Source organism: Corvus brachyrhynchos, unplaced genomic scaffold (genome assembly GCF_000691975.1).
Source record: "Corvus brachyrhynchos isolate BGI_N302 unplaced genomic scaffold, ASM69197v1 scaffold26, whole genome shotgun sequence".
Lineage (NCBI taxonomy): Eukaryota > Metazoa > Chordata > Aves > Passeriformes > Corvidae > Corvus > Corvus brachyrhynchos.
The window spans coordinates 7,823,318-7,831,020 of NW_008239324.1; the positions used below are offsets into that span (position 1 = coordinate 7,823,318).

Genomic DNA, 7,703 nt, shown 5'->3' on the forward strand with positions numbered 1-7,703 from the left:
ATTATAATTTAATAAATGTTATGCCTACAAACCTGGAAAAATTGGCTTGTTCCATCAATTTCAAAGGAACACAAAGTACACTCTCTACTGTGTTGTAAAAGTTTAATAAAACTTGATACCATTTAAAATAGTCTTTGAGAATTGCTGACACAATGATTCTAGGTTCTTCTTGGCTTATATATAGCCTGAGCAGTGCTTGCAACGAGAAGCTGATTTGCTGAACTGGTAATTGTTACTGTAGCCACACCAGTCTCTGGGCGTAATGTCTTTTTAGGTCTCGGTGCATTAGACTCAAATGAAGGGTAAAGACCATCTCAGGGAACAGTTTGCCTGAGGGGGTGGGATTTCAAGTGAGTAGATAAGAGCATTTAAACTGTTCTGCCACTGTTGAATGACAGCCATATTTTGTAGGGAAGCCTGGAGTGGTGCTGGGATGAATGCATTGAAATAAAAGACAAGTCAGGCTCATAGCTGTCAGCCAAACCCATCTGTGAAGTAAGATGAATGGACCTTTGGATATCTTCTTGTATTAATGTGTATTGTAGGAAAGAAATGCCTAATAACACTGGGGAGGAGCGGATCCTCATTTAATAGTGTGAGTTCCGTTTTCGACATGGGGGTTGCAAATGACAGCCTTATATGGCTAGGGAAAGCCAGTTTTCAGAAATAGGCATCATTCTCTGATAAATATTCATGTCAAAATCAAATAAATTTGGAATTTGCTTGAGTTGTGACAGTGATTCTGGCCAAAAAATATGCCTTCATTTCTATGACTCCCAGTCCTTGCTTTGCTCTGTCCCTTTTTGGTGCTGCAGGAGTCCTGCTGATGCCTCTAAGGGTTAATGCGACTGATTGAAGAATGTAAATGCAGGTGGTTTTTTGGGCCTGTTAGGTCTCAATGAATTCTGCTAGTTCTGAGAAGCTATTAGAAGGGAGTAAAATGCTGGTAAGCTCCTTCCTCAGAATTGATCCAGTGGTAAATCAGGGCTGCAGAATGTCCCTTTTGAACTGAAGGGACATCTAAACAAGAAGTTTTTCACAAACCTTCTATAGTGATCTCTATGAGAAAAGATACCTGCAGTGAGGAGGGGAGGAAAAGCCTCGATATTATTTTGTGTAATTTGAGCTGCTATTAATTTTTATGGAATTTTCTGTTAGCCTTTCCTAAACAAGGAATAAAACCTTCTACTACTTGCCACAATATAAATATTTTATTTAAAGAGAGCTGTGATGAAAGAGAAGGAGACAGAGATATTCATTGCTGAGGAATTTCTGAAAGATGGAAATTCCATCATAGCTGCATTTGACCAATTCTCTTTTAAGAAAATTGTTCTGAAAGCCTGGTTATAATCAGTGGTTAGGCAATATGAAATAAAAATATGCATTAGAAAACCATGCTTATGATTGGCATCAGTTTTAAACCATCATTTTACCTTGGACCTGTGGGACCTTCAGCTCATAATGGAAATGCTTGAGATTTTGAGTCCTGCAGTCCATCTAAGCCAAGCAGCATAATTCAATAACTGATGGAATTTTTGGGGTGTAAAGATGAGAGAAAGATGGCTTTTAGCTTATAGCCCTGTTGTACATATCTGTGTGTGGTGATACAACACCCAAGAGGACTCCAAAAGCACCCCTGAATTAATAAAGCTGTGTGCAGTGAGAACAGCCTTGTTGCAACAAAGCAACAAAAGCATTGTCAAGGGGAAGGGAGAAAAGAAAACCCCAGAAACTTGTCTCTCCTTTGCTAAAAGAGTGCAGTAGTCAGCCAAATGGTCATGTACGCAGTACGTTCCTTTTATTTTTCATTTTTTTTCTTGGTTAGTGTACAACAGAGAACAGAGGTGATGGGCAGAGTGACAAACCCACAATGACTGTATATATTACAAAAATAAGGACAACGCTTACAGGAAAGTGACACAGCAGATTTAAAACGTGTGGTAACATTAAAAATGTTTATTCTGGTTCCCACACTTTTGGGAGTTCCAGGCCTATGCTTTTCCCTTGGCATGAATCTGACAGAGCACTTAGTGCCTACTGAAGGCTAAGTCAAGTATAGCAGCAGGGCTGGGCCCTGAGGCCTAAGGAGCAGAGTTCATCATCCATCATCCCCTGACAGATGATTTTCTGGCTCTCTATTACATAGGGAGAAAGTGTTCACAGAATGCACACTAAATATGTGTACATTTATGAGAAGAAGAACCTCCTTCAGAAAAACCTCCTTTTATTCTTATCCTCAACCAAATTATCATTGTTATTAAAAACATTTTTATCAGCTTACTTAAGGAAAAAAGTCAGGGAAACAAAATTAAATTAAAGTGGTAACAAGAAATCGGAGCTGTACAATTTCCTTTAATCATGTTTCCTTGGAGCATGTAGTGTTGGATATTTTTGTTTAAAAACCAAACACACAGAGAAACAAGTGAAAGTTATATGTAAATTTAGCTAAACAAAAGTTCCAGTCCTTTTATGGTCAAGAAGATTTTTTTTTTTTTTTTTTTTAGGGTTTTTGGTGGTGTTAGGGTTTCTGTCCATGGTTATGGAAGCAAGTAAATTCTAATTCCGTCTTCTGCCTTACCCACTCTCTCCAGCTGAGGCTGGGCAGGTTCTTTTTGTGGTCTTGCCTTTCCTACTTTTCCAACAGGTAAAGTTCACCAAAGGAGAACCCTCACTTGAAGTGATTTTTCTTAACTCTCAGCTAAAGCCAAGTAAATGAAAACAGCAACTGTTAACCCAGAATGTGCTTTGGCCCCATCCTGGGAGTGTGACATGATAAATACTCTGATGTTTTTGAGCACTGTCAATAGGATCCAGCTGGCTGTTTTAAAATGTGTGGCATTTACAGATGCTTTTCCTTTTCCTTTCATATCTGCTCAACTTTGGTGGACTAAACACGTATCAGCAAGGCCAAAATGTACAATACAGACCTGACTGAGTTCCTTGGGTGTATATGGTTTTTAATAGCATTGTATGCATTGAACCACATTATGTATTTCTGCTGAGGTTAGAAGGAAGCATGGGGTCTGAATTTTGCTGTGAACATGCTGTTTCTCTTTGCAGTTTCTTCTTTTTGCCCCTCTGTTTAGCAGCTTGTTATGGGTGTTGTAGTTGGTGTGATCCAAAATTATCATGGATATGTATGCATGCGGTGCCTGTTGTCCAAGTCTCTAACACAGCAGAGAGTAAGGTGTGTTAGAGGCTTGTAGGTGGCCCTAACCTGATCTAAGTCAGCCCAGTTTTGAGCATGGATGGGCCAAGATGGCTCCAGAGGTCTCTTTTGGCCTAAATTATTTTAAGGTTCTGTGATCCTGTGTTTGGTTTCCTTGTGTACAGCTAGCAAGAGCTCATAAAAGCAGACTGGTTTGTCCGTAAGAGCACAGTGGCCTTGGGGCATGCTGATCCACCCAAGTTACTTCTTGGCAGGAGGAGCCCAACCTCTGGTTCCCATTTTGCCTGCTTTTATAGCTGTTTCTGCATTTGGTGTGGGGTTTTGCCATGATGCAGACGATTACTCCTCTGGGTAGGTACTCATTGCTGCTGTGGTTGAGTAGCTGGCGCAGTAAAACAGATGAGTAGATGCTTTGAAGGAGCTAGATGCATGAGCTGGCACATCAGGCAGGCATAATAATAATGCAGTTCTTGCTACACTGCCTTTTGCTGATCCTCAGCACTGAGTCATCCAGAGAGAGAAAACAGAATATGCTGAGCTACCAACAAAAACCCGTGTTAGTGTGTTGTGTATGTAGCTGTTCATGTGCTGAGAGCACTGAAGAGTGATTTAGAGACAGCTGCTTGGTGCTCTGATGACTGTACCCAGGGAGGTGTAAAGGAGAACCCCCAAGATAGTGGTAGAATGATTATGGTTTCTGGCAGACCAATGGTCAGTAATTAATCCTAGCTGAGGAGCTTCTTCTGCTGCTTTGCACTGGCCTTCTGCAGCTTTAGCTGTGATTGCAACTGATCTGAAATGTTTTCTGGGCATCTTTAGAAGAAAGCCTTTTTATAAAACAGAATTTTTGTGCTGGTTTCCAAATTAAAGGCCTCATGTGCAGGCACAGGCACATATCCTTTCTCAAGTGCAGAAAACCCTGACAGCTAAGGCCCAAAAGATGTGAGGAGCCCTTTCCAGAAAACAGATGGTCAGAAGGAAAGTTTTTGGCAGTGGTAGTAAGAGAGGTCTAAAACAATTTCACTTAGTATTTTGTTTTGCCTACTTGGGACTATTAAAAAACAAAAACAACCCACAGCCAAAAAAGCGCCCCAAACCAAAACATAAAACAAGAAAACCCCCTTCACAACAACCTGTACCCCAAAACAACTTCCCCCCAAAATCTGATGACACTGTGTGCTTGTAATGAAGCAGGAACATCTTGGTAATTCAGTACCTAACTGTGGTCACTGTGATGTAATTGATCAAATCTCATCTAAAATTTAATGCTTAAGATTGGTAATGCAAAATGTTCTAGATTAAGCAGATGGGAATAGAGGGTTTGGTCAAGAAGGATCAGATTCTTCATTGTGATTGTGAATGAGTAATGATTTGACTAATTATTACTATATTTAGGGGAACACCAGCTGTTCAGTGATTTTAATTTTTTACTGTTTTCACCTCTGTCCCTCCAGTGAAGTTATGCGTTTTCATTCACTGCAAAGATGAAAGTATCATTCACTGAACACTCAACCATTTTGGTTTAATTTTCTTAGGTTTCTGAGAAAAGAGCCAGAAATCAAACCTGGAACCTGTTGCTGCTAATCAAATCATGACAGAAAGGTAAGAAACTAGTTTTATTCCTAGAGTTTGGACTTTGTCCCTTCTACTTCTCACTGCTTCTCACAGCTGTATTTCCAAAGCTTTGCGTTTTATCTTCTAGACATGCTTTCCTGGAATTTGATTATTTATCCATAAGGGTTTTCTTGTGAAATGAAACAGAGTCAACCAGCTTCAGTGCCTAGCAGAAACTGAAGCAAGTCCTCTATGTGAAAGATGCACTGTCACCCATGTAGTCAGTTACTGCATGAAAGACTTGGGGCTGCAAGAGCGTTGCTGCAAGATGGGACATTCACACATATCCTTGTACAGTTTCTTTGGGATCATTCAGAATGTAGTTTGGTTCTGGGATTAGTGTCTGGTGACAGGTTTTATACCAGGTGTTCTAACACAGCAAATTGTAACAGGATGAGAAAAAATGGACAGGCAATCCAAACTCCTAATTTCCCAGCTCCGTCACTTTTTGAGTTTTAATTTTACTCTTTTCTTTATTTTTATCTTTGGCTTATTAGCACAGATATTGCCAAGAACACTCCACATCAGCTATTTATGTTCACAAACCTATTTCTATTTGTTCCAGCAATCTCAGCCAAGAACATCCCAGAACAGACATTTTAAAAAACCTTTTGTTTATGGGAAATTTTACACATTGGATTTTCCAAACACTGAACTGGGGAGTGTTCACTGCAAACATCTGACAATACTTTAGGCTCTTCTAATTTTCTCATGACGTCTTACTAATATCCAAAGAGGGAACAACTGTTTGTTTTATAAACTACTCTGCCAGGTTTCTTCCAAAGTTGTTTCAGTCCCAAATTTTCTAAGCAGGCATATGTGTCTTAAATACATTTTGTTTTGCTCCTTCCTAGTTAAAACTAGTATTTTCTCTTCATGGCATGTCTCAGGACTGGCTTTTTCAAACATATAAGGTCTGTTGTTGGGAGCTTTTAAACAAAAACTTAACTGCAAGTCTTCTGCAAAGGAGTGAATTTTGCCCTGCTTCAGTCTGTCTTTAAGTAGATGTAAATTAATCACCGAACTTGGAATTCAACTTTGTCTTTTAGTTCTGGTTAAAATAAATGCTACTGAATTTTAAAAGTTCAAATGTTCATCAAAATGCATACAGCACTGCCCTTGGGATCATACCTAAAGTATTTGTAGGTAAGCAATATTAATATACAATTTGCAAAGCAATAACCCAAGTCCCAAGTGAAAAGGAAACGCTACGAAGCTAAAAGGTAAATAATAAATGCTGATGAACAGGGACTCTGGAAAATCACAATTGGAAAAAGTGCTAAATCCCAAGGTTTTACTTGTTTTGCTCTTACTTATTAACTCAGGTACAGGGTTTTTCTGTTTTCTACTGCTGCCCTGGAGGAAAGGTCTTTGTCACTTCAGATGAAAAAGACAGTTTTCAAAATGTTACCAACATGTTCTGCCCTGTTCAGCCAGACTTACTAAAATAAGGAGGTATATTTGGCAAGCAATAGAGGCAACAAAGGAGAAGCTTCTGCTGAATTATTGGCGATTGTTGATAATAAATGATTTGCTAGATGCTGAGGAAAATTGCCAAACTATTCATTTTTCATTCCTTTGTTAGTTCATGGTACACTGATAGTGATTAGTTGAAATGTATAGGAAAATGGGCAGGCTTTCCATGTTAAAGCAAGTCTTTCAAACTTCATAATGGCTGGCAAGGACTCCAGTCCAGGAAAACACAGAAGTTTCAAATGCCCACAGACTTAAAATTAAGCACAAGTAAAAGTGCTTTCTGGAACTTTGGTTAGGGATCTTGCTTTGATCAATGAATAAATCTATGAGTCTTAGCAGAGCCACTCCAATGCACGAATGATGCCAGTGATTTCAATCACAGTGCCTCTGCTGAACTTGTGATTGCTACCTGACCTGCCAAGGAAAAGGTGACATGAGCCAGTGTGCTCAGAGAAACCATTGCTCCCATGTTACAATAAAGCCAAGATGCTGGGAGATAGAAATGCTAAATGACTGTGAACTACCCTCAGAGCAATACCATGATGGCTGGCTGGAAACCACCCTGGAAAGTAGGGAAGCAAAATCTTACAGGGGACTGGGTTCCAAAAATGGCTGAGCAATTCAAGTCTAAGGCAGCTGTCTAGCTGCCTAAGTAATGTAAAAGATTCAGGCAGAATAGAAATAATTGCAGTGATATCACTGGAAAGAAAAATTAGTTGATGAAGAAAGTGTGTAAAATTACCAACAATAATTAAGGCAGCAGGTCTATAGGCTGAGTAATTGTGTTTAAATGCTGAGTGCTGTGTGTATTTCTTACAGAGAAAATCTAAATGTTTATGGTAAGGTAATGGACAGATGTAAATTTATGTGCAGTAAGAATTTTTCAAAACTATTTTTTAATAACAAAAGTAGCTTAGATAAGGCAATATACACATGCAATTTAAATAGTAAAATTTTCATTAATACATCCCAAATCTCATACTTCACTACTGGTTAGAAATACTCATAGACTTTGCACTAAAGGTATGGTAGCCTTACAGGCTGAATTTGTACTAAGGAGGGAGAGAACTTTAAGGGAGAGATGTTTCATACCAAAATCATGTCACCATGTGACCTCACAAAATTTTACAAGAGAGTCAAAATCTCCTCAGTACTTCATCACTTTGTACTATTGAGGTGAGGACTAGATGGGACAGTGACATCTTGGGATTAAGAAGTACACAGAATCCTGTACCCTGTTCTGTTACAGTGTGGATACTGTAACACGTGTATCAAACAAGGAGGCCCATGGAAAAGAAATATATATGGACTGATTCTTGCTAGATGTTTCAGAGATGTTTATTTCTCCAGCCGCATGGCCGGAGCTCTGCCGAAGAACTGAGGCAATCACGGGACCCGAGGGTCCTTTGCCCACACAGGGGAACACAAACCAACCAATGGGGAA

At 39.3% G+C, this 7,703-nt stretch overlaps 1 long non-coding RNA gene across 1 annotated transcript in view; it reads left to right on the forward strand.

Moving 5' to 3' along the window:
* LOC108448362 overlaps positions 1-7,703 on the forward strand; it is a 96,477-nt gene that overhangs the window by 57,807 nt on the left and 30,967 nt on the right. The window contains exon 2 of the long non-coding RNA XR_001864258.1: positions 4,705-4,771. This is a non-coding gene — a long non-coding RNA (uncharacterized LOC108448362). The remainder of the gene's footprint in view (positions 1-4,704; positions 4,772-7,703) is intronic.